Genomic DNA, 27,850 nt, shown 5'->3' on the forward strand with positions numbered 1-27,850 from the left:
TTCCTTCAGGTTGGGCAAGCCGATACTAAGTAGGGAAGCTCCTACCTGATATAACCAGCTGATTTTGTGGAAATGATCTGCCTTCATTATGTCCCTAAAACCATCAGTATATATTGCCAGTTCCGGTGTACACCATATTTTGCGCCAGTACAACATGGGGCATAACCTGGCTAGATTAGCCAGTGGTTTCCTAGTTAAGTCATACAACATTGGTAGCACCGGGGTGCTTTGAGGTAGACTGGTGATCTTTTGTCAAAATCTGTTTTCTGCGATGGTTAAGTGAGTGAGATTCACAAAACTCCAGAGTTTGCCTTCTCCTGCGCCCTCCTGTACTCTGTTCTAACGGTCCGTACTCTACTTGGTTCTCCTGATGTAATCTCTTCTCCAAGATACCTGCGTGCCAATTTACATTCCTCATTAAACCATTGGCACAGATTCTTTTGTGGGGTTCTCTTGGCACTGAGTAGTTTTATAATATTCGAGTGTAATTTAGCGAAACACAAATTGTGAAGAGCAGTTATAGCCTCAGGGAGTCCGATTTGGTGAGGAGAGCCTCCATTTTGGCTAACATATAGTCAGTACCCATGGCAATGGTAGCTAAGATATGTTATGTTATGCAGGTGTTTTGTATAGCGTACGGCTACTCAGAAGAGTGTCCCGACGCTTTGGATTGCACACTAATCTCATAACACAACAGGGAAATAAAAAACAGAAATAGAAGGAAGCTAAAAGGGACCGAAACTAAGAAGAAAAGAGCCAGGTTTTAAGCCCTTTCCGGAAGGCCAACAGATTAGGAATGCTGCGCAAGGACACAGGCAGTTTATTCCATAACTGAGGTGCTAGTAGTTTAAAAGAGCGGCCTCCGATGCGGGCTCTCTTCACACGAGGAACCGCCGCAAGAAACAGGGCTTCAGACCTGAGCGACCTAGCAGGCAGGTAAAAGGCCAGCCTATTCTGCAGGTATTTTGCTCCGGAGGCGTGCAAGGCTTTGTGCGCCAGAGTAAGAGTTTTAAAAATTATCCGCTTCCGGACAGGGAGCCAATGCAGAGCCTCCAGAAGACCCGAGGCTCTGGCACGGCGCGATAGTCCAAAAATGGCCCGTGCTGCCGAATTCTGGACAACCTGTAGCCGTTGGAGCAGATACTCTGGCAGGCCGAGATAAAGGACGTTGGAATAGTCAATTCTCGAGCCTATAATCGCCTGCACCGTGATTTTCCTATGTTCCTCCGATAACAGGGGAAGGAACTTGCGTAGCATCCGGAGTAGGCCAAAGCATGTACCAGTGAGACCGATTACCTGTGAACGTAGTGTGAGGCCATTATCGATCTTAATCCCAAGGTTTTTAGCCACCTGGGACGAACTTGCTGGTGGAAACATGTTCTCAGGCCACCACACTTTCCAGTCCGGATCCGAACTGCACCCAAAAAAGAGGACCTCGGATTTATCCGAGTTGCACTTGAGGCTGTTGTGATGAAACCATTGAAACACAGCCTCAAGGCAACCCTGGATCCTACCTCCATCGGAGTCCGCACCCCTCTCACAGGTGAAGAGGAGCTGGGTGTCATCGGCATAAGAAACGATCTGGGCCCCGAAAGACTCCGCCAATGCCGCCAAAGGGGTCATGAAGATGTTAAATAGAGTTGGACTCAGGACAGAGCCCTGAGGAACTCCGACACCCAATGGCGACATCTCGGCGGAGCAAGCAGAAGCCCAGACCGTTTGTCGACGGCCTGCCAGGAAAGATCGAAACCACTGGAGCACCGTCCCTCGGAGACCAACCTCTGAGAGTCTTGCAAGAAGACCCTCATGAGGGACGGTGTCGAAGGCCGCCGACAGATCTAGCATCACCAGCATCGCTCTCCCGCCCGAATCCAGCACCTCCTTAATCGCCTCCGAGACTTCCAGGAGGGCTGTTTCGGTGCTAAGATTGGCGCGGAAACCCGACTGGGTAGGGTGCAGTAGGTCGTGTGACTCCAGGTAATCGGCAAGCACCTTATGGACATGCTTTTCAATGACCTTTGCAAAAGCCGGCAGGAGCGAAATAGGTCTATAATTCGCCAAAACCTCCACATCCAGGCCAGGCTTTTTAAGCAGGGGAATGATCATAGCCTGCTTCCAGGCCTGGGGAACCACACCCTGTGCAAGAGAACAATTCAACAGGGGGTTCACAAGGGGGTTAATGACAGCCGCCATTTTAGCCAAAAATTTTGCCGGACCGGCATCCCGAGGGGAACCTGATTTAAGGCCAGCCATCAGGTCAAATGAGGCGGTCAGCGAGAGAGGAGGGAAAGCTGCCAAGGCCACACCTGCGTTAAGTCGGGTATCAGCGGTGTTCTCCACCCGACCCGGTATCTCAGGCTCCAATACCAGGAAGGAGTCCTGGATCCGCTGGATCTTAGAGGTGAAAAAATCCGCAATCGCCCTGACCCAAGGCGCAGGAGGGGGAGACTGGGTTGGTACTGCGCGAGACGTTGTAAACTCCCGCACAACGGCGAAAAGCTCCTTGCAGGAATTGGAGGCAGCTTCAATTTTTTTCGCGAAGTAAGCCTTCTTCTCCGCGAGGATGTTCCGATGATAAGCTTTCGCCACAGACCTGTAGGTGAGTTTCGCCGCTGCGTCGTAATTTGCGCGCCATGCTCTTTCCGCTACCTTGCATTGGCGTCGAGAGGCCGCCAATGCTTCCGTAAACCAAGGGGCAGAAGCACCTTTTCCAGGTTTGCGGAGGGGTCTCAGAGGAGCCAGATCATTAAGTCTCTCTGAGAGCCAGGCCTGCAGTTGTTCCACATCCTCCTCTAAGTTATAAGATATCAGGTTTCTCTAGAATCTTTGCCCATTTAAGTTGCCACATACCGTTGGTAGTCAACGTTTCAACCCCTAATGAAAGGATTCTCTCAGGAGAGTTGGAGCCGTATGGTTGAATCTCAAGATTTATCTGGTAACTGTGAAGGATCATTTGCCCCATAGTTTAATACCAGGCACATAAGGCTGGAATTACCTTGATTACTTTAGGGGTCGACTACCACTGTCATCCAACCCTCGACAACTGTAATTCATTATCAGTGTCTATGTAATGCTATGTGATATTACTGGAACAATTGAACTATGTCAGGCCCGATTGATCTCACTTTGAGAATTTGATGTGTATATGTCACATCACCCTAAAACACCCCGGGCCCGATTCACAGAACTAACTTAAGACAAAATCCTAAACTTACTACTTTTGGTGTTCACAGAAGTTAGGATTTTGTCTTAAGTTTGTCTTAAGACAGACTTAAGACAGACTTAAGACAAAATCCTGACTTAAGTCTGTCTTAAATCTGTCTTAAGTCTGTCTTAAGACAAACTTAAGACAAAACCCTAACTTCTGTGAATACCAAAAGTAGTAAGTTTAGGATTTTGTCTTAAGATAGTTCTGTGAATCGGTCCCAAGGTCCTTTTCTTTCCCAACACTAGAGCACCCTTTTTCAAAAATATTTGAATTTATTCTAGATGGAAGAGCAACTGCATTGCCGAAACTGAAGTGCATATTTGTTTCGAAAATAAATTGCATTCCCTGCAGTTTAACCTAAATTGGTATTGTGAATGCTGTTTATTTTTATTTTGTCTTGAAAAAATGTTGCTAGTGTGAAAGGGAGAGGGCAGGAACGCCATATTTAACATTATATGACTTATTTCTGTACTTTCCTTGCCCTGGCACACAATGTGCTGCATTGCGACAAGCAGCCACCATTGCGTCATGGTGCAAGGGTGACTGTTTTGCAGGCAAGATGGTTTTTGTGCAAAAAGGGGCATCTTCCTGCACAAAAACAAACATCTGAGGCTTTTCCTTTTTTCTACCTATGCTGCAGAATGCAGCACACATAGAAAGAGAAAAAACAAGGGGAAATAAAGCGGTTTCTCATTGTTACATCTTCCCTGGAAGGCATAGCATTTTGACACATTTCAGGTCATGGTAAATCTGGGAATGCACCAAATTCCATGATTGGATGGATGGGAACAGAGTAACACAAGGCAATGACTTATGCTGCCTTGCATTACTCCAGATTTACCAAGCACCACAGGGCCATGCAAGGTCGCCTTGCATGGCCTAATTAATCTGACTCTACTGTTCTGTTGTTCTTGCATTACATTGCTTGACACTAGAGCCACGCAACACTTTGAAAAAGTTATCTCTAGGTATTTACAGGTGACAAAATTCACGTGATAGCACTTGCCAGTATGGGGAGCACTGAAATGAGAAGGTTAGGATGAAGAATTCAAGTATATAATGAGAGCACATAGAGGGAGGCCACTCAGTAAAAAAGAATGTCATTTTTTAATGGCAATACTTGTGGAGTACTTTCTAAAATGGACCAAATTCTAGAAATGCTATAGTCTAATACCAAAACTGATAGACAATCCTTTAGCTAATGACAAAAGCAAGCAGAACCACAGTAGGCAGGTGTTGTAGTTCCAACAGGGGTATTCCTGTTTAAAAAGATTCAAAGAAGGTTTAGTTGAAAGGAAATACAGACCCAGAGTAAACGACATAAAAATGAAGAAAGAGAAGACAGAAGCAATGTGGGAATGCAAGCCTACATGTAAAAGACTTGGAAAGACTTGTTCATGCTTCATAGTTCAATATGTTCAATCAGATGGGGGATGTGGGAGTGGAGTCTCACAGAATCCAGGAAGAATCCTACCCACAGCAAGAAGAAGAGCCCCATCTTCGAGTACCTGCTTTAGGGCTGAATGCCAAAATAGTACGAAGGAGAATATGGAATTCTGGATCGACTTAAGTTTGTGAAGGATGACCTAGGAAGCAGACAGGACCATGGGGAGAAGGTGTCAGAGAGTTAGGATGAAGGTTGATTGTCACAACCTCCTACTAGTAAACCAAACTCTCGCCACAGGCCAAGAAGGATCCATGGTCAAACCAGTTGTAGTAAACGTTAAAAGGGAGAGGCGTGCAAAGAGGGTGAGTGGCATTTTAGATGGCGTCCACTTATTTTTCTCTGTTTTTGGAAACTTTGGGTGTAGGAAATAGCAAAAGCCATTTTTGTGAAAGAGGACAAAAGAGGGATTGATCTAAATAAAAGATGATAGGTCCTTAGAGATAAGAGATGGAAAATAGGAAAACAAAATAAGTTCAGAGATTTTCAGAAGATAACAGGATTGAAGGCCTTAACCCTGAAAATAGTTGCCCAGCAATGGGAGAGAAAGCATAAAGACACAGAGAAAGACAGTGAGAAAGAGAACCACGTTCTACATTTAAGAAGGTGCTTTACTCCAAAAAATGGGAAGAAGACATGCTCAAAAGCATTAAACAGTTTTTCAAAGGAAGGCATTTAGAAAAAGCAAGGAAGATAGAAAGAGAGACTGTCAATTGCTAGTACATTTTAAATGTTTTCTCAAATTTATTATTTACTCATTTCCCCCCCCCAGAGTTTTATATAATGCAAACTTGGCCCAAAGGTATCGGAGAGCTTTAGATGAGCATTAGTTGCGTTACAGACGGACACATTCATTTTTTGTTAGGCACAGGGATATCAAGTGATTTGCCCAGAATCACAGGATGTTGAGTGTCCCAGGTGAGCCTTCAAAAATGCTTCCCAAGGTTCTTGGTCGACCGCTCTAGCCATTAGGCCACATCCTTACCTGGCGTCATCCTTCTGTGGTGAGGTAGCCAGCACAGCAACTATAAAGGGAAGAAGAGAAATTAATATCTCAGACTGTTTGGCTAACAGCATAAAAGCTTTTCATAATACAAAGAGTATGGGCCTTACTTTGAATCTGACAGACAGGCACTCCGTTACAGGCATGATGGCTGTTCTGTTCACCTTATTACAAGTGTATTCGTTTATGATGCTTTTGTAATAAGGTGGACAGAATATCCATCACATTTGTCACAGGGTGCCCATCCAATACACTCTAAATCAGGCCCCAGCTCTAATTTAACAAAAAAACCCTATCTCATGTCATTCTATCTGTCCATTTTCATATTTTGTGACTTACGCCATATATAACAGGCTATCAAAAAAAACATTTCTGTATCTGTATGTACGTGCATTTTGTGTGCTGTGGTGAGTAATGACATGAGTTCTGGGCAACAAGCCATAGAGCATGGTATCATTTTGTTTTGTGCATCAATTGAAGGATAGTATCCTCCCATGAAAGAGGAGTGGAACCTAGTTCTCTAACTATGTGGCAGAGGCGTAACACAGGCCCCCGCAGCCCCCACAGTGTGTGGGGGCCCCAAGCTCCTGGGGGCCCCTCAGCACAATACTCTGGGCAGGGAGCTCCTAATTGAGTCTTTGGGGGGCCCTCCACAAACTGTACAGGGGCCCTCCCCCACAAGTTTCGTTATGCCACTGGGCACAGTGGAATAAAATCAAGTAGGTCTAGGAGAAATTTCAGTCACACCGACGTTATCTTACATATTTTTGTAAACTTTGGCTTCTGCTTGTTAGGAGAACTTCCAGAAATTATGCCATTTAACAGTTTTTTAGTCTGGGATCACTGGAGTAACACAAATTACCAGAAATCCACCAGCTGTTTTTCACAGCACTTGTATTTTTCGCACTATCTTCACACAAAATGTGTCTTCCCATTTTAAATAAACACAAGCAAGCATTTTGGCACACAATATAGTGCTAAATGCTATTTTTGGACTATGCATAATTTGTCATACTTTTACAAAATTGTTGTGACATTGCATAATTGCACAAAAGCAATTTATGTGATTTTTTCACTCCTTAAATTTTAAGAATTCTTGAAGTGCCACAATATTACATGCAGTGCTTAATTTGTTAATTTGTAAAAAAATGATGTGCCAGGGCCCTCATCAGGAGCCCACTGTAGCCTACACAACCCATTGCCCCTGCTAGCGCTACCAATTACAGTACCCAACCTGCTACTAACCTTCACAAGTGTGAGAATTCAGACTATTCCAGGCCCCCAAAGCTATAAGAATAACCTGAATTTTGTAGCGTGCCCTGCATCGCAAAATGCGATGCAGCGTGCGCTACGAAATTCGTTTTCTTAAATACATTGTTTACTTACCTTCAATTATCCATACGCCGGTTTTTAGCCCCCCCTACCCTGCCCCTCCCTCGCCCCGCCCCACCTCTCTGCCCCACCGCAACTCCCTCCAATGGCCATGGCTGGCTATCACGTTTGATAATTATAAACAGCTTTTAAAGTCTCCATCTTAAAATGTGGGAACACTCATTGTTTCAAACATCTTCAGCCAATGGCGTTGATGTGTTTATATGTCTAGAGAAAGGTGGTTAAATGAGAGAACGGATGCACATTGCATTGTCATGGTTGAAGTGTGTTGTTGGTTGGGTATACAATTGTTATTTCTTGTTGCTTGTGCGCATCACTGTTTTGGTTTGTGTTTATTTTTTTTAAATATTTTGTAATGACACGTGTCAAAGATTTAAGTTACTTATGTTGATGTGTGGAACTGTAATGATACAAATACATGATGGATATTATATTTACTCAAAACTAAGTTGTTCAACATATTGAAAACGATGACAGTACTAGACATAACTTTGCACACGTACACAACCAACATAGCGCAGATTTGGAATATAATTGTGTATCGGCATGTTCAAAAGAGCACTCTCTCCTAAGAAACGACAAATCCAAAAAAATCTGCCGATCACAGTGGAAACCGATATAACACATCTAGCACAGCAGCGACATACCGCATAATTAGGTATTCTTACAACACTAACCACCCAGAAGCAACAAACATACCATCCCACCGAAAAAAAGTACTAAAGATATATTACAAATATTTAACACTTCCCAGACATACCATATAGTTGTGTTTCAGCTTGCACACAACAGCCCAATCCACCAAGAAAAAACTCAACACGTCAGAGAAGACTCCATGTAGAACATTGCAATACAGCTCAAAAACGTGACTTTGGAAGCTATCACTAAGTCTGCAGCAACTTTCACTTTCTCAACAAGCAACACCAAATCACAACACACACTCCGAATGCTCATCCTACATGTATAGTTGTTCTTGTCTCCCAACAGCACCCTCTTACCTTCTGCTTCTTTACTCACATTCCTCATGCAACTATTTATGACAGCATCCCTACTGATTTTGCAGGATACCTGGCCATACCCATTCAAATAGAATAACACAATGACAAATCAATGACCAAGGCCAATAATAACACAATGATAAATCAATCGCCCTGGAACTACAAGTACATTATTGGTAGTACAGTAAATAATCCCATCAGACTACAGTTTGCAAAGTAATCCTCAAAACGTATACAAACTCCATTACATCTGCTGGATCATTTTAAAGTGAGCTATAGAACAAAATCTGACATAACCTAAAACAAGAATTGGCAAAGTTAAATGGTCTGTTCTTGTAAAGTAATGCTGACATTTTGCTGCGCTAAAGGTTTTTTTCCAGTGCTGTTCCGAATTGGTAAAAACAAAACTGCAAAGCATCAGCAAAGAGCCATCACAAGGTATACAGCATTACAAGTCAGCCCCATTTTGTTTGATATTTATTGTCCAAGAAGGCGGATGCCTTTCTTGCTGCAGTAAATAAAAAAATAAAAAAATGACCAAGATAAGCCAAAGCACACACTAAGCAACTAGCGGTCTGACAGCAATTGCAGGTGCCAGCCCTTACAATAAATGATTAAATAACTCAAACAGAGCAAGACGGGGCTGGACAGGGCCGTGAGAACAAGTCAGCACCACTAAGGAGCAAAAAAGCAGAGGCAGACAAGCAACAGAGCAAAATTCATCAAAATGTTTTAAAACGCTGGTAAGGGAGCCACCCATAAAGTGGAGTAGAGCAGCAGTACGCATGAGAAAGAGAAAACAAACACACACTCTCCGATTTATTGATAGACGATAAAGATAAAAGCATGCAGTGGAAGGAGACAAGTCATTCAATCAGAAAACAACAAAGAAAAAATGCTACAGAGATTTGACAAACAAAGAGTAGAAAGAAAATCACGAAATAAAGCGCAGTGAAATGGGATAGAAAAGAAAGCTATCCAGGCAAGTGCAAAGGGTTAACCCAGAGTCTACTATATGAATATATATTCAATGTATTAGTGTCAATAGGTCTAAAGATATCTGTAGTAGAGACCTAAAGATGGAATTCGGCCCCTAGCATGCTCCTAATCAGAGTGCACCTATCTAATAATCTTTATTTGTGTGGGACAAAAGGATATACAACATCACAGGCTGCTGTGTAGTATTTGCAGTGTGCTAGATATTGGGTGACTATGTGAAAAGAGTGAAACCTTTGTCAAGCAACAAATACAATTCATGCCAGGGTGAAGTCACAAGCAAGAAAAATCTCAATATAACTTGTTCTTAACTCTCTGATAGCTTGGCACAAAGGCAGTCAGGCTTAACTTAGAGGCAATGTTTAAGTATTTATGCAGCAATTCATCCAGCAATAAATTGAAGCAAAACACAAGAAAAATAGAGTAAAATTTCATAAATGATTTAAAAGCAACACTACAAAAATCTAATCAGTAAAACCGGTGACATGCAATGTTAAAGATTTAAGTGAAAATAACGCAAAAAAGCACAAGTGCCAACTGTGGTTATCTGGTTGTGCTGGACCATGACAAAGTTGCAAGTTCAAGCCAACCGCAATGGGGTGCGTGCCAGCTAAAGGAACACACTAAGGCCCAATGAATAAGAGAACCTTAAATCCTGGTTGTGGAGTGCTGCGAAGTCTATCATCGAGGATGCATTGCACAGTGGCAATTACTAGGTGCTGCTAAGCTGCAATGCAAGTTGCTGCATCAGTGTCGATGATTTCGTCAACAAGGAGCTTGTGATGCAAAGTCCTACATCAAAATCTGTTGCACACTGACTGGTTCCGAAGATGCTGTGAGGCTTGCATTTCGAAGTCCTGCATCATTATCGAGGATGCCGTTGACAAGGATTGTGATGCGAAGGTCTGTGTTGAAGATGTATCATGCAACGGAGGTTCATGGAAGGCTGTGGGTAGCTATGCAAAGTCCTGGCTGGAAACGTACCATTCAGTGGTCCTAATAAGGAGTCTGGGGAAGTGATGCATTGTGCAGTGGCTCCAATGCATTGGTTCTGCTGGACCAACAGTTGGGCTGGCAGAGCAACTTCAGGCAGGAGGCGTTGGAGTCACGAGAGGACCTCAAGCAGCTCACCAAAAAGATGCAGGCAACGATGGCAACAATGCAGTGCTTGAGGTTAGTGCTACTTGGAGCCCGAAGATCTACTTGCAAAGAGGCCATCAAGCTTTTGCTACTGCAAGTTGGACGCGACGCACAGTGGTTTGGTTATTGCAACCCCATGTGGTAACTGGCCCCAAACTTGGTAAAAGGGAAGGCCTCGGGGTCTGTATAAAATCACCACCTGTGTTGCAGAGCCCACGGAGTCCGGAGGAGCTCAGGATCTGCTGACTGGTCAACTTAGTTGCGGTGCCTGCAAATGCAAGGGAGTGACTCTTTCACTCCAAGGGAGATTACTTCAGGTGTCTTTGATGCTTCACAGGCCTTGGAAGGTTCGAGTATGATCCACAGGTGTTGCAGTAGACTGGAAGGGAGACAAATCAGGCCGAAACGAAGTCCATCGAAGTCCAGAGTGCCCAGATGGTAGAGGTGCAATGGTGTCTGATCTGAATCTTATCCCATGGTAAATATAGGGGCCTACACCCAGGTTAGCCTTTAAGTACCCTAGAGAAAGGGTTGGGAAGATTTAGGGGACCCTCACGGCGGAGGGTCTGGACAGGGGGAGGTTACTCCCATGACCTTTGTCCAGTTTTGTACCAGAATGGGAGCCAACGGCTCCCAGAACTGGTTTGAACTGGACTATGCACTGGGATATTAAGTGGGGCCCCCATGCAGACTTTCTGGTGCTAGCAAGCACACTCACCCTGTCCCAATACACTAAATCCTGTCTAGGAGGTGGTCACACCTCCCTGTGACAGGATGCCTATTGTTCCACCTTCCTCTGGTCAAGCTTGGCTCAGTAGCACGAGTGCAAAAATGTGTCTCTGGTCGGTAGCAACCATTTTCTGCTGTCCTGGTCTAGAAGACTGGTACCAGGGACACAGAGAGCCTAACGGAGACCTCTTCTAGTGTGTGGGTATTTGGGATTTGTTGGAGTTGTTTCGAGGTCGTCATTGCATAATTATGCAGTGCGCCTCTATATAGATATGGCTGCATCACTGGCAACCTGGTAGAATGTACTCTGTAAGCTGCAGGGGTGTCCTGCTCGAGCAGGGGCACCCTCTCACTTACAACCAAGCCCCCTGCCTTCAGGATTGTACAGGCTTGCTATAGGGGTGACATGGGTTTTAATGCGGTGACCCTTAGATACAATAGAGCCATATCTTTAGTAAGTGGTGCAAGCACAAACTTACACAGGCTGCAATGGCAAGGCTCTAGTTCCATTTTGAATGGTTTCCCATGGGTGGCATAATGCATGCTTCAGCCCATGGGAGACCTCTGGGGTGCCTATGCCATGAGTACCTTAGTACCATTGACTAGGGACTGATAAAGGTACCCCAGTATCCAATCTGGAATGTACTTACGTACTCAACACAACAATTTCTAGAAAGCCGATCGACTGGGGTCCTGATTAGAAGAATCCCAGTCAGATTAGTCTAAATACAGCTTAGCACCAGGCAAAAAGTGGGGATAACCATGCAGAAGGAGCATACTTTCGACAGCATGTTGTTGCCATTGTGCAATAGTAGTGTGCTATTTTGTATTGTGGTTGTTGATTTGTTATTTTTTAGTGCATCTGTGGTGTGCATGTGCAAATGTGCTGTGTTGCTTTGTGTTTTGTGCTTGTGCATTGTTTTGGTTGTTGACTTTTATTGTGGTGATTATTATTCATATTCTTCTATGGTTTTGGTATTGTGTTTCCATAAAAATTGGGTTACTGGTGGGGCGGTGAAACCCATCTTAAGCAGCAACCATAATTCTCCTCAGGGTGAAGTCACAAGCAAGCCCTACATTAACCTGTGCTCGACCCTCCGTAGCTTGGAACAGAGCAATAGGCTTAACTCAGAGGCAATGTGTAAAGAGTTTGAGAAACACTTCAAACAGTAACACAGTGAAAACACACCAAATATGGAGCCCACAGAAGAGTTAGGAAAATAGAGTGTTTCCTAATAAAAAAACAAGACAAAAATGCCAAAAATCCAATCAGTAGAACCAGAGATAATAAGTTTGAAAGAGTTTAGTGAAAATGGTGGCAAAAGGCATAGAGCACCAACTGTGGATATCTGTTCCCGCTGGACGAGAAAAAAGTCACAAGTTCAGGCACGACCATGATGGTGCATGGGCTGTCTACAGGGAACCAGGTAGGCCCGCAGAACAATGCATCTTCAAACCTGGTTTGCGGATCGTTGTGAGGGTCCAAGTCAAAGATGCATTGTGCAGCCAAAGCGATGCGCCGGTTCTGAGATGCAGCAAGACTACGATGTGAGATCCTGTTGCATTATTGTTGAAGATCCCATTGATGAGGGCTTGCGGTGCGGAGTCCATAATCGGGGATCCATCATGAAGTCAGGGTGATGCATCAGTTCTAATGAGCTGCTAAGTCACGATGTGGAATTCAGCGTCGTCGTCGAGGCTGCTGTCTGTGAGAGATGCGAGGACCTGCACCAAGGATGCATCACGGAGCAGTGGTTAGGAATGCAACACAGGTTGTGGTGTTGATGCAGGGATTTGCGATGGGTATGATCCACAAAGCAGGGGAGAGGCGTCAGTTCTGCTCGGGGTTGCAACATACTGCATAAGAGATGTGTCACTTCCGCTGGAGCAACAGAGGCTGGCATCGCACCTTAAGCCCAGTTCTAGGCAGGAAAATGGCAACTTTTCAAAAGTGCAATTTTTTAAATTGCAATTTAAAATCCAACTTCACCATCAATCAGAATTTTAAATTAGGATTCTAAAGACATCGAACATGAACTGGTTACCTAATTTATTTGGAAATTGCCCTTATAAAATATAATAAGGTAACTCCAATGTTATTCTGTGGGAGAGGTTGTCCTCGCAGTAGTGAAAAACACATTTAAGAGGTTATCACTACAAGGAACTTGAAAGCACAAGTCCTTCTTTTTAAATACATTGTGTCCTGCCCTCTGGGCTGTCCGGGGACCTTTCATAAGGGTGACTTATGTGTATTAAAAAGGAAGGTTTAGACCCTGCAAAAGGTTTATTTTGCCAGTTTAAACTGCACACGGAGCAGCATTGGCAGGCCTGACACATTTTTAAAGAGTTCCCTAAGTGGGTGGCACAATCAGTACTGTAGACCCACAAGTAGCTTTTAGTTTGAAGTCACTGAATACATGTGGTGCCTCTTTACCAAGTAAAGTAAATAGGTCAATTGGGGATGAGCCGATGTTACCATGGTTTAAGTATGGAGAACATTCACTTTAGCACTGGTTAGCAGTAGTAAAGTACACAGAGTGCTAGGGCCAGCAGAACTGAGATCAACAAAAAATGGAGCAGGAAGGCATAAAGTTTGGGGGAAGACCATCCTAAGGCTGACAGTTCTAACAGTTGCTTTATTGTTCTGTTGAATTATGCATTATATGTGTGTGTTTTTGTACTATGGTGTTATGTTTTATTGCTCTAAAACAACTACAAGTCATCAGTTTTACTATTCACAAATATTCTCGCCACATATTACATTTTTGTTGATGATACCAGGGTAAAATGAGACTTCATCGACCACTGCACTAATTTACCAACAGGGATACGTAATTGTGCAACAAAAAAGGTTTTGCGACCTGGCTCGTAGTATGGTGATAGTAACACCTTCATGCACTTATGAAGGTAATGTAATTTGAGGTTAATGTTGTCAATTGTATCAATCCAGCTTGGGCAACTTGGGTTCATGCAACATGCGAGCTAAAGGGGATCTGCCTCATAGATTTGTATTATTCATGTTGTGTGTTAAAAGGAAGTTGGTTACAAATACGTGCAAATTTATTCTGTTGATATTTTAGTCATTGGCATAGTGCTAATTTTTAGTCCGGTATGCAGTCCTCCTTGAGTTACAAAGTCTTATCGGCTCATTTACATGTTTTTTTGGAAATTGAGTAGGACCAAGAGACTGCTTAGGAGGGATAGTCATCCTTAATAAAATACATAAATAAAATTTAAAAACGTTTTACATTTTTATTTATGGATTTTATTGAGGATTACTAGCCCTACTAAGCATTCTCTTGGTCCGCCTCAACTTCGATAAAGGACCACAGTACAGATGTTCCAAGGGAACATGTCCAGTGGGTCGAATTCTACAAAGTGGTACCTTGTGTCTGGAATTATCTTCTCTACCCATTTCCTGTAGTAGCTACTGGGACCTATATCATTGGCTATAATGATGGATCTAATGTTCTGTACTGGGAAATTAGGTGAGAGATGAAAACGTAGAATTGCACAGCGTCATGCTGCATTGTCTGTGAGCCCCATCTGTGCTGCATACCTCAAACCTATAATGAATGTTTTATAGCATTTTTCTTGGCTTAATGTGAAGTGCACTATGAAAGTGGTGTTTGGAATGGCGTAATTTAAAGGTCAGGTTTTAGTGGTGTACACATAGTTTCCCCGGGTTGGCCCACCATGGGACATGGCAGTTTAGTGCTGAATGTTAGCATTTGATTTCGACAGAATTGTTCAAACAGATGGAGTCAATAAAAGCAGCTTTTGCTGCTGGAGAGGGAAAGTAGCATGCGGCCATTGCCTGCCTAAGTTCAAATAGTACCAATCGGCAGGTAGCTGTAAAACCTGCAGCACCAGGGAAAAAGAGAATGGAAAATCTGTGGTTCCACTTTCAGGCATCTCAAGAGCAGATTCATGAATATTCATGAGCTTTAATTCTGAAATCTATTACACTTTTACAAGGCAGTAAATGAGTTAGCAGCCTGTGTACCTCAGCCTACGTTTTGCAACATTTTTAAGCAGGTATTCACATATTTCCCCTTTTCAACACAATACTTTTAATAATGCTAAAATCAAATTCTACTCCTTTTCACTGTGGCATAGCAATGATGACAGAGGCCCTGGTTCATGGAAGTAAAATGGGCCTTCTACCCAAATTGTAAGGAATCACAGTCATAATCGAAGTGCTTTTTTGTGATTTCCATATTTTGTCAGAGCTATTGACTGTGCGCCCACATGGATAGTTTTATATAGGGCAAGGAAGCAGATTTCTCACTAATCCAAGGTACACCATTTTCTGATTGTTGAAGTTTCGTACCCAGTCGATTGTCAAAGAACATACAGCCTGATTCATCAAAGACCCGTTTTGTGAGTCAATAATAGCGATTCATAAGGAATCGCTATTACAGGCTCGCAAAACGGGATTCATGTAGGAATCTTAAAAAAAATGCGATTCCTACATATTCCTTATTTGCGATTAGCAAATTGCTAATCGCAAATAAGGAATAACTCCCCATTCATTCCTATGGGCCAGAAGGCCCATAGGAATGAATGGGGAGTATTCCTTATTTGCGATTAGCAATTAGCTAATCGCAAATAAGATAGCGATTTAAAGGGTGCCATGGGTGTCCAAAGGACACCCTGTAGCACCCCTTAAATGCAAATTTAAACAGGTGTTGCGCACAAACATGTCCAAAGGACATGTGTGTGTGCAACATGCAACTTGGAAAAATGCTTTTAAAAGCATTTTTCTAAGTTTTCGCTATTTACCACGAGGTTTGACCTCGCGGTAAATAGCGGCCCGAACTAGCGAATTCGCAATTTGAAAATGGATGATGAATTGCATTTAAGGAATCTCAAATAGAGATTCCTTAAATGTAATTCCTCGCAAATTTGCGAATTCGCTATTACCGATTTTTGCATTTGCGATGATGAATCCCAAATGCAAAAATTGCGCTCGCAAAGGGCCAGATTCTGAGATTTTGGCTCTTTGCGAGCGCTATTCACCTTCATGAATCTGGCTGATACTGCTATAGGAAATTCATTTGACCTGCAATTCCTTTAATTGACTTAGATGTAGTATATTATGCACTTTGGTGGATCAAACAGAAGGGGGTACTGCTAGGCTAGAGGTACAAGCATTGTTGTTTGTTGAAACTAAATATTGTTATACTTGTGTGATGGATCCCCATGAAATTAATGTTTTTTGCTTTTTTGCAGGTGACAGTACGCGCCCCTTGAAGCTTTAGCCGCTAAATGCTGTTCCACGTTTGAAAATCCTTCAGAGATGAGGTATGAAACAGCTCATGTGCATAAATACAAATGCGAACATACTTTTATTCCGAGGTGCTTACATGTTCCAATTGTGACCTTTTTATGCTCCTCCTGCCAGGACAATGCAGTTATTTATTATTTGATGCTTTGAAATACAGCCATTCAAACCCAAGGACACTGCAGGAGAGGATGCTCCAAACGATAAATAATGTCAGCTAAAACTGTTGTACTGTACAATTCATTATATGGTGATTAGGATGAAAATGTCATTCAAAACCACTGAGATTACAAATGAGGATGCTAGAAAAGATGCTGTGATAGGTCATGGTCATGAGTGAAATTGTTATGATTGGTGACCCTTAGGAAAGGAAAACATCACTGACCCCTTTCACATCAACTTAGCTATCACGTGTTCAAAATGACAAATTATTTCTCAACCATAAAACATACATAATTGTATGCATATTTTCTTTCATTTGGTGTTTGGTATATTCTGCATTGCTTAGAAGGTAAATTCCATGCTTCCAAAAAAAAGAGGTGCCTCTTGAAGAGTTTACCACAGTATTCTAAACTCATATTATACCACTGTCTGACTTAGCCCTCTCTGCAGGTTTCACCTAAGCATTCAGTTTGTTTTCTGAATTTCATTTTTGTTGGCATTAGGACTCAAGTGTTTGTGCTCCCTAAAACATACAATTGGCATATTTAATTTACTTATACGTCTCTAGTATATGGTATGGAGAAGTGTGGCTCAGGGGTTAGAGGCGGCAGACCCGGAAACTGAGATCGGTCCTGGACCAGGGTTCAATTCCCCGCCTCGGCGGGTCTTGGGCTCAAAAATTCCACGGACTCGATAATTCTTGCTCCAGTGCCTTCTCAACTCACGGGTTCACACTCTGCGACTCTGGGCAACAGCTTGCTTAATCTCCACAACGGCCCCTCGCGGCGGGATGCCTGGCTTTCACCTTGTGGATACCCTGTCGGGGTTATCTCACAGGGGAATACCAGGACGGGTTCCCTAAGCAAGCGCCGGGAAACCCTTTGTGGGTAGCTGTGCGCTATATAAGCTCAAATACATTTACATTTACTACCTGGGCTGTATATTAAATGCTACTAGTTGGGCCTGCATCACTCATTGTGCCACCTACTTAAGTAGCACTTCAAAACATATACCAGGCCTGCCATTGTAGCCTGAAGTGCAGTTTTAAAACTGCCATTGTGCCCTGACTAAACATTCCTTTTTAATACATATACATCACCCCTAAGGAAGGCCATAAAAAGCCCATAGGGCAGAGTTCATTGTATTTAAACAGTAGGGCATGTGTTTTTTTTAAGATTTACATGCCCTATTAGTGAAAATCTCCTGCCCTGTTCTTTGAGGGCTGTCTTGGGCTCCAGAGCACTGCCCTGTTGCTTTCAGCCTGCTTTGTTCCTCAGAGGACTGTCATATAACTGTTCTGCTGTTTGAGACCTGTGTTGTTCCCCAAACGTCTACCCTTTTTTTGAGGCCTTCCCTGCTCGGAAGGAAGAATGGACCAGTTCCCTTCATCCCAGGTTATCCTGAGTGACTCCAAGGGTCAGTTGGCTAGCCTCCTGTTCTGAGCTACAAGGATACAACAAGCCCCATAGACCTCCCTGGTACTGGCCAGTTGACTGGATACACTCGACCTACCTGGACTTCCAACTGGACCTGCAATGAGCCGTCCTGGACTCTGCTTGAGTGAGTCCCTGATACCAAAGCAGTGCCTCCACAGGTCCTTGACCATTGGCTAGCATGATAGAGCACTATTCTTTCCTTAGCTGAAGGTTCCATCAAATCCAACATGAAGCCATCGCATGACAAGGCTGGTAAGACCTCATACCGAGGGCATAAGGTACGATTACCAGGGCGACAAACTTTGTCCTGTGCCCAGCCTGCACTCCATTATGGTTGATCTGAATTTGTGACTTTGCCATACTACAGTGCAACTAGATACCCACAGTTAATGCTTTCTGCTTCTCAGTGCTATTTTCATTTAAACCTTTCAAATTTAATATCTTCGGTTCTACTGATTTTTTTGTCATTCTAGTATCAATTTATTTATTACAATGTATACTATTTTATTTAAATTAGTTTGGGATTTATTATGCGTTGTGTTTTCACTTTATTACTGTTTGTGTGCTGCATAAATACTTTTTTTCATCGTCATTAGGTTAAGCCTTACTGCTTCTGTGGCAAGCTACCAGAGGGTTAGGGGCAAGTTAATTTAGTGACTTTTGTGGTTCACCCTGACAAGGACAGTGGTTGTTGCTTAGTAGGGATTTAACCACCCCCCAAAACCCACATTCTTACAACTAAATATACCTTCAATATACCAATACAAATAAAATATCAACAGCATTCCTTAAATTCTGTTATTCTAACTATGAATCTTTTTATCAGATCAACATTACTCCAAATGTAGCAGCCAGCATATATTTATTCTTTCTCCTTGCTTAGCCTTGTAACGTTGTATAATTCATCACTATTCTCTCCAAGACCCCACAGCCATGCAACCTTTGAATGAAGCACATCTAGTTACCAGACAGATGACTGCAAATGTATATGCTTGCAGATCATTAAAGACATGCAGTGTTATAATTTGAGATGGAAAAAATAATGAACCTTGAAACCTTGAGATGGTTTATTAGGGTCAAATAGTGTGTGATTTGACATCAGTAGGCTCCTGACATGCTTGAAAAGGTATCACGTGGCTACAGTGTGACATGTTACGGGTCATACAATTCTTTGCAGGTGGTCGTTCCTGTTCGTTTGCTTGTTTGGCTGCAGTTGTGCTTGCATGGCTTCTGTCCTCTTTTCTTTAAATCCCGACAAGACAGATATTGATGAAATCCTCTAACCTGGAGCTGGCAGATCGGATTGATTAATGGGGCTAGTAAGCACTTTTCAACCTGCTGCTCTTTATCACAGTTACAGTTGATTAGTCATTGGTCATGGAATATAAGGTCAAGGACAAGATCAGCAGAGTTGTTTTGTATCTTTATATACTCCATTGCTCTAAAGAGTGCTATACATACTGATAAAAGAGCAGTAAAGTCCCATTCATACCTTTAGCTTCACCAGTGAGTACACAATTCCCTCTGCCTACATATTCTTTTGAAAAGAACTATGAATTGTGCAGCACATCAATTAATTTACAGTCTCTCTTTAGCCATTGAGAAAATAATGGGGCATATTACCAACAACTAGCGATAATTATCGCTAGATTGGCTTAGCGGCAATAATTTTATCGCCGTGTAGCGACGATTTTTATCGCTTAGGAGCCTTGATATTATCAAGGTTTATCTCCTAAGCGATAAAAATCGGCCGAAATGCATGAATATTGCTGAAAAGTCAGCGATATTCATGCATTACCGAGCAAATGCTCTTAGCCATGTTATCCACCTCCCATTGGATAACATGGCTAAGAACTGCTCAGGCTTAGCGCGAATATCTCCAAAAGTTGGTAATAGGAGATAGCGATGTTAGCGACTGTTTCCAGTTGCTAACATCTTGGCACGCCCATTTTGCATGTCATTAGTGATAAATATCACTGACATGCAAAGCGGGGCCCAAGATGGTCGCTATCACCTACTAGCTGTCGCTAACTGGTGTTAGCGACAGCTACGTAATAGGGAGATAATTTTATCTCCGCTTTCTTGGCTTTTAAAGCCAAAAAAGCTTAGATAAACCCCCTTGATAATATGCCCCAATATGTGTTGAACTTTAAATAAATTTTTTTGATTGATAAACATGTTTGCTCAACTTTTCGTCATCATTTTCACTGTATGAACAGAAGTCATTGCTATTCTAAACTTCATTCCTTTGCCACTACAGATACATACATGGACCCAGGTTGAGAATAGAGTTAAACGTTTTCATGCCAAGAAAATAACTTTTGGGAATATGCTCCATAAACTAGACATTCTAGCATCATGTCTTTTCAATGTGTTCCTAATGGATCTGTCAAAGGTTCCCAGGCCTTGTAGGAAAATACCTATCCTGAATGTTTGGCAAACCATATTATCCTTTAATTCCGAGAAAGTAATATTCCAAGCTTAGTATTCAACAATCATGTCAATATCAATGTAAAAAAAGCAAGACCTCAGGCTTGTGATAAATTGAAGTTTATTTAAATGGACTATGACTGAATCAAACATAGATTATGCAAATTAACGTATTACATTGGCCTTGCATTCTTTATATCCTGCGCTAAAGACCTGTGATATGAGTGATACAACGTCCAGCCTTCATAGGTGTAATTGGAGGATTGCCAAGATGAGTGTTTGGCTAGAGTCCATAACGCCTGCACTACGCCATTCCTGGAATAGTACCATACTTATGCATCTGCAGTACCAAACACAGCCAACAGTCGTTGTATTTCATGGTCATTGTTGGCCGCAGTTTATTACTTATCACATACCGCATACACATCCAAACTCCCCTGAACACCTTATTGTTGCAGGGGTCATAAATCATGATCACAAGTCATTGCAAATTGGGTATCTTACACTGACAGTTGGACATCATAAATCATCAGCCATAAATCATTGGCTGGTCATAAATCACTTGTTTGTCTTTGCTCATTTGCATGTCCTAGGACTGTAAATCACCCTGACAGTTCGCAGATTGTTCATGCCTAACTCCATTAGGGGGGGCTACCCCCTTTGTGTGCGGGGGTAGCCCGCCCCATGGAGTTAGGCCCCAACTTGCTACCTTACTAGTCTCTTTTGTGCTTTGCCATCTAGCAGGAGCTGGGTTTCGAGCGCTGTCTCCGTTTGTTACCCCCTGTTCGTCAGGCCCACTCACCCTGCCATAAGACATCCCAAAGGGAGCGCCCCTCCTTCTACACACCACCCTGTCGGTGTCCTTCCATAACCAAATCAAAGCATATTTTGTTTCGCCAGCACTGCGACGCTGCTGTTACCCAGGTGTGGGTGGAGCTCGAGATTTTCGGCATCGCTCCCCCAGCTCGATAGTGTAGAAGTGAGCTGCACTAGGGGGGAGCGTCACCTTATATCCCCCTTCTTCTTTTGGCCATTGTACTTGGCAGGGGGAGGGGAGGTGCCCCTGATTGGGAGATCCGAACCCTCACCTGGCCCCCCATTGGTCTGGTGACCTGGCGCCACTCAGGCATGAGTCTCCAGCCTGGGTAGCGCACCCCACTCTAATTCGGGGCACTTCCTGGCAGTGCAAACCAGTTCCATGTTGGCCTCTGGAGGCCATTATTGTGCTTGCCCTCCAGCCCCCTTCAGGGGTGGCCTCTGCATAATGCCTGCACTGTGCCCATTCCACGAATAGTACCATACTTATAGATCTGCATTACCAAACAAAGCCAATAGTCATTGTATTTCATATAGTGACAGTTGGACAATATAAATCATGGGTAATAAATCATCTAGATATCTTAAATCATCCTGTCATAAACGATCATCATTTTGTTGTGATAAATCATTCTGCATGATCATCATGAATCATTGGCAATACATCATTGTCTTGTTTTCAATCACTTGCTTGTCTTTGCTCATTTGCATTTCCTAGGTTCGTAAATCACCCGACAGTTCGTAGATTGTTCTTGTTGCTTTCCATGCCCCTTTATGTATGGGGTAGCCTTCCCCGGAGTTAGGCCCCAACTCACTACCTTGCTGGTCTCTTTTGTGCCCTGCCATCTGCCAGGGCTGTGCTGAAAGCTCAGTCTCCATTTGCTATCCCCTTTCTGTAATGCCTACTCACACTGCTGTATCCCAAAGTGAGCGGCCCTTCTCCTACACACCTCCCTGTTGGTGTGCTTCATAACCAAACCAAAGCATCTATGGTTTCTACCACACTGCCAGGGCGGCTTCCATCTTCCTGTGGCTTCCCCCTTCCCTGTTTCGTCCGTTTTCACCTCCTGCTGCTCTTCATGTGCAGCCTACTCATGACATCGCCCCCCACAGGTTGCTCAAGTAAACGCAAATACCTTCCTCCGATAAGTGGACCCCACCCCACCCATAAAGCTTGGGCGGCCTGGGTGGATGAAGACATGTCTAAAACTCTTCAAGCCATCGGTCTTGCGAAATTTGCTTACTGCGATATTTAGCTTCCTATTTGAGTTCTCTACCCCCTTATGTGACTCTGCCCCAGGCCACACAAGTCTACTAATCAGCTCAGACCAAATGGTGATGGTGCTACTGAAGCCCCGTGTTGCCCCGTCCGCCTGGATGGCAAGGAGTAGCTCTTTTCATCCCAGCTGGGCTAAATCATTCCCGCCCAGGTGAATAATCAACATGTCCGGGTGTCAAGCTGTGTCCCTGCCAGGTCGTCTAGCACCACTGGAAGCTGATCCCATCTCATCCCTGGGCGTCCCCAGCAGAAGACGCATGTGTTGACTGGGTCACCTCACAGCCTGTGTCCTCCAGGCTGCCACTATGGGTTAATCTGGGAAACAAAAGAGTGAAACACCACCCAAACCAGCCGAGGGCGCCGTCTTCCTGCTGAGTAAATAATCACAATGTCAACAGAATGTCAAGCGCCACATAGCTCTGTGTGTTGTCAAGGGTGTTCACAGCAGCTGGGGTCTCACCTAGCTCCTATATGCCTTGGACCGCCACCTGTCGATGTCTTGATCCCTGTCTTGGACACGCCATGTTGGGCTGCTGTGGTCGCTGCCCCAATCCTGAAAAAATGTTAGCCGAAGGCCCCTGGGAGGAGGCCTACCCTGCACAGTGCTCTGCTGCTGAGAACTGGAATTTACTCAAGAGACTACCATTCTCGATTTTGAACTGGGGGCCCTCCAATGCCAGCCTGGATGCCATGTAAGTCAGCAGGCAGCATACTGTGCAGTACTCGGGGTCCATGATGCATTCCAATCTTACTACTGCCCCTTTGCCGGACGGGTCAGTCTTTGAGCGTCTCAACCGCAACTCCATTTTGGTCACCCCGGGCCTGATGCCGACCGCCTGGAGGCAATGCTCCGCAGGGCCTGTCCTTGCAGGGGCCACTAGTCTGCTAAGCCTAAATACCCCAAAGAAAGCGGTTGAGAAAGCTGCTCTGAACAAGTTTAGCTCAAATGTGTTAAATACTATTCCCTTCAGTGCATCCATTAGCAAGCCCAATTTATTGATATCCATGGCCTACAGCTGTCTTTTTTCGCCCCTTCTTGCGCGTCCCCCCTTTGATTGCTGCTTTGATGTAGTAGGATGCCGAAGGGTACTGCCCCGTGATTTGAGATTTGAGATTTTTGGTGCTGCTCCCCCAGCTCCCCCCCCATGATGTAGAAGTGAGTTGCATTAGTGGGGATGGTTGCCTTATATCCCCCCTTCCTCTTTTGGTTGTTGTATTTGGAAGGAGGAGGGGGGGCCCTGATCGTGGGATCCGAATCCTCATATCGGCCCCCATAGGTCCGGTGACCTGGTGCCACTCAGGCGTCAGTTTCCAGCGCGGGTAGCGCTCCTCACTCTGCCTCAGGCACTTCTTGGCAGAGCAAACCAGTTCCTTGTCAGGCTCTGCTGCCATTATGGTGCCAGCCCTCAAGGCCCCCTTCGGGGCTTGCCTCTGCTATACAGGTGACAGGGATCTGAGGACATAAAACTTTTGTTTCCCTATTATTGATGCCTTTAGATTATTCAATATGTTCCTGTCGAAGAAGACATCTATTTAAATGTCATGCCTCAAAATAGACAATTTAAGCCGAGTGAGCCATGCCTTGGGCAGTGTCTATTTGAAACTTGCATGTTTGAGATGGAAAGATTTTTCCAGTCACTACTCAAACAGGACCCTTATTACCAGCATGGCATGTTGGGAACACAGGTAGGTGCGGGAAAGGTCTGACTCCTAAACCTCTGGTCAAATAGCAGGAGCTATGCTGAGTTATATGGTGCAAAAGGTTGGGGTAAAGATTGTGGTACCACTGGTGGAAAATGGTATTAAGAGAGACGTTGTAAAAGTTAATCTTCACTATGTTTTATCGGTAATGTGGTTAAAGTTGTTGCTATTGTTTATTAAATCAAATTTTCTCCTCAAGCCCACTTTTTAAACTGGCCCTTGCACATGAATTGCATGTGGCGTTTCCTGCTGATAATCAAGTGCAGCACCAGCAAGAATGATCCTGCTGTGCCCAATATTGGCAACCAGGTGTGATTTTAGATCCTCGGTGCCCGTCTCCTTAGAAGTCTGTAAGATCTTTGTAAATATACCTACAGTGTGCTTTTATCTCAGATGGTAGGTAGGTCAGGCACAGCTTGTTGTAGACAACCTCAATTCTGGTTTAATTGAAGAATTGTGAGCTTCATCAAGCTCTGCTTAGCGTGATTAACAACACATACATATGGTAACCACCTTTAGAGACAGATGTTCATGCATATTCTTAGCCAACCATGACATTAGCCAAGGTGCTGGTCTCGGCATACCCTTTGACATTGTCAGTATGTGAGTGCTAACATTCACTGGATGAGTCCACAATGATACTCTGGTCCTAAATTCAGCAAACCAGTTCAGCTCAGTCTGTCCCACAACAAATCCTTATCATTGTGCTAGGCAAATGGTGTTAAAGGTACCAGACAGCTCAACTTCGACCAGAGAAGCCAACTTACACATCATCAAAGCCTCATCCATAAGATTTGGGAACTGAGTGTCAGCCATGGAAGAAGTAGTTTTCAAATTGGGATTGTTAGGGAATTCTTTTTTTGCAAAAATCTTGGCATTGAGGCATAACATTGAGACCAGGTGAATGTTAACTAGAACTGGTACACATTTTATTACACAGTCTTTTTTGCAGAGCTATGGGGTAAGACACTGATTCATCATTGTTTGAATGTGCTATTTAAGGGCTGTTGCCCCTCTCTGAACACTGGCATGGCTTAATGTCTCCAGCAATGGATTTTAAATGCATAGTTGTATTGGCCTGAGCTTGAACTCACAGACACATCGCTTGCTAAGTTACAACTAATCCGAATTCCAGTAGTACCAGGGAGGTGTATTCCTGTTCATATATTATTTCCTTGGTGGTTAAGTAGAGAAACTCATCAGACCTTTATGCAGAAGCATGAGCCATCTTTATCTTTCAAGGGCTTCTTGGCGTTGTGCTTGATAGAAAATGAACTCTTGACTAAGCCGATGAGAGGATTTTACTGTGCACTGTGTTTGGAATACTTGTGTTGATGACTAACCAAAGCAACCCATGCCTGTGTTTTGCTCTAGTGACTTTTCTGAGTGCCAGTGTTATTGTGCATATTTCAGACTGGATTATACTAGTTTGCTCTCCCTCTCAATGATGTTTTTTCTATTTTTTTAAATTAATAATGGACATGCATGAGCATTAAAGTCTCTAAAATTACTTCAGGGTTGAATACTACCATTATCAAGTGTTCTTGAATAATAACAGTAGTGAAGTGTGAGAAGTGATAAAGCTGTGTTGAAAACAACAGTAGCCCAATAGTAGGTGTGATAATGTTATGCAGACTCTGTCTCGCAGTATGATTTATTGAAGTTGTGGGTGGGTAGGAGTGATCCGAGAATGACCGGGAAGGACTTTGTGACATCACAACAGATGATCCCTCAGAGGGTGTGCTTGGAAGCTCCATGAAATGTACATCTTTACTGGGGGAACAATCTAAACAGTGCACGGTCCTGTATGTGGAGCATGTGTCAACAAAAAGCAGATTAACTGTTTTTTTACGCAGGCAATGCCACCAGGCAAATCAAGGTATATTCAACTACTTCATTGCGTGGTGCACTTCACCTGTGAATTCTGTATTATAGTACAGTTCTACTGCAATACCAAAGTGATGAGCCCACAAAAACTGCGGACAGCCATTTTGTATGCCAGGCACGCTTTCTGTTGCATGGATCATGTTACTTAAATCTTTGCGTAAGTGCAGTTTCTGGCAAAAAAATAGTTTTTATTGGCATGACATATATATGAACATCTTTGTGGCTTCACCTGCCATATCGCAGTGAATGGCTCGGCACTCTTTGCTGAACAAACCATATACCAGAGCATCTACTGCCTACTTCATTCAGCCTTGCATCATTTTCTAAAAAAAAAGCCATCTTTTCACAACTCATGAATTCCCACTTTCGCTTTATAATGAGCAAGCTGCTATATCTCGAGTTTTGGTCTCTTTCTATTTTAAGAACCTTATGAATGAAGTTCTTGTCCATGAAAAATGTAATCAGAAAGCTGAAAATGATAATGAGACCAAAGCATGAATATATCAAGTAGCAGAAACATTCCCTCGTATTCTGAGGCTGATTGATGCACAGTGCCACCATTACACTGAACATAAGTAACTGCATTTCATGATTTTTTTTAGAACAGGGGTCTCCAACCATTTCTGTAGTGAGCGCTACTTCTGATCAGTGAAAATCATTGTGAGGGACTAATGGCTAAGCAATTTGCGTTTTGTTACCAGATAGCCTCATGCCCAGTTTCAATTGACTTTAAGCCTAATGTCCATTGAGGCATATACCATGGTTTGAACAAAATACTTTGACATGGAACACTATGACGGGACTGACATGTAGGCCAGTGATATTTTAGTCTTTGTGGATGTATGAACATGTGTGCGTATGAATGCGATAAATGTGTATGGGTGACTGAGAGCCTATGCCATATGTACTTTTGGCACTGGAATACCTTTCATCATATGTTGCACCGTTACCTGTATAATACAAACATATGGCCATTTTTTTAATGGGAGAAATTTAAAGTACATAAAACGTTCTGCAACAATGTTCATGATATGGAACATTTTTCTCCCACTTGAAATAATAGCTGTATTTTTATGTTATAAATATGGCACTGTGTCTAACAACCAGTGAAAGCAAGATACCTGCTGTGTGTAAAGGCAGAACTATGAAACGGGAGAAATTGACCTGAATAGTTAACTTTATGTTAATATGGATTCCATAAATCATTTAAATGTTATCCCTTTTCCAAGTGTCACATTTACCAACACCACTCATCTTGCTCCCTGTGGCCTGTAGACAAAAAGCCATATTTATAACAGAAAGATACAACCATTTGTTTAAATGGGAGAAATGAAATGGGAAGAAATATGCTTCATAAAACATAAGTGGCTGCATTGAAAATAGAGAAAAATGTCAAGACAATGTTTCATAGAAATATTTTTCTTCACTTTAAATTTCTCTCATTTAAAAAAGAGGACTGTATTTTTCAGTTATAAATATGGCACTCTGTCTACTGGTTACTGAGATCAAGAGGTTTGTTGTTTTAAATATAACCCTTAGAAATGAGAGAAAATTAAAATGAAAAGATAATATCATTATTAAGATAACTTTTCATTTGAATGTTCTGCCATTTAAAAGTGTTCAGAAACATCATGTTGTTCTCACACTCCAATGTTGATTTGGCAGGGACTTATTTAATACCTCGATGATTCAGTTCCTCACTTCTTTGCCTTGGGCCATAAATGTGACTCCAGCTCTGCTCATTATAAGGCCCTGTAATCTGCAGTCTGAAAAAAATAATGTAAAATAAACACAATCTTCCCTTAACTTTAAATGAAAAATGTGACCCCGTGTGTTTAAATAATTGAACTTAAGGCTGTGAGCTACTCTGAAGGTGTCAATAAGCTGCAGGTAGCTTGTGATTGACTGATTGAAGACACCTGTTTTAGAAAGGGATCTTTTG

General features: G+C 43.1%; 1 protein-coding gene across 6 annotated transcripts in view; it reads left to right on the forward strand.

Annotated features, from left to right (window-relative positions):
* The window catches only part of LRFN5 (leucine rich repeat and fibronectin type III domain containing 5), a 991,420-nt gene that overhangs the window by 146,754 nt on the left and 816,816 nt on the right, over positions 1-27,850 (forward strand). For all 6 annotated transcript variants that reach the window (XM_086937339.1, XM_086937338.1, XM_086937335.1 and 3 more), the window contains exon 2: positions 16,146-16,217. The gene's annotated coding sequence lies outside the window, so the exon portion shown is untranslated. The remainder of the gene's footprint in view (positions 1-16,145; positions 16,218-27,850) is intronic.

Source organism: Lissotriton vulgaris, chromosome 9 (genome assembly GCF_964263255.1).
Source record: "Lissotriton vulgaris chromosome 9, aLisVul1.2, whole genome shotgun sequence".
Lineage (NCBI taxonomy): Eukaryota > Metazoa > Chordata > Amphibia > Caudata > Salamandridae > Lissotriton > Lissotriton vulgaris.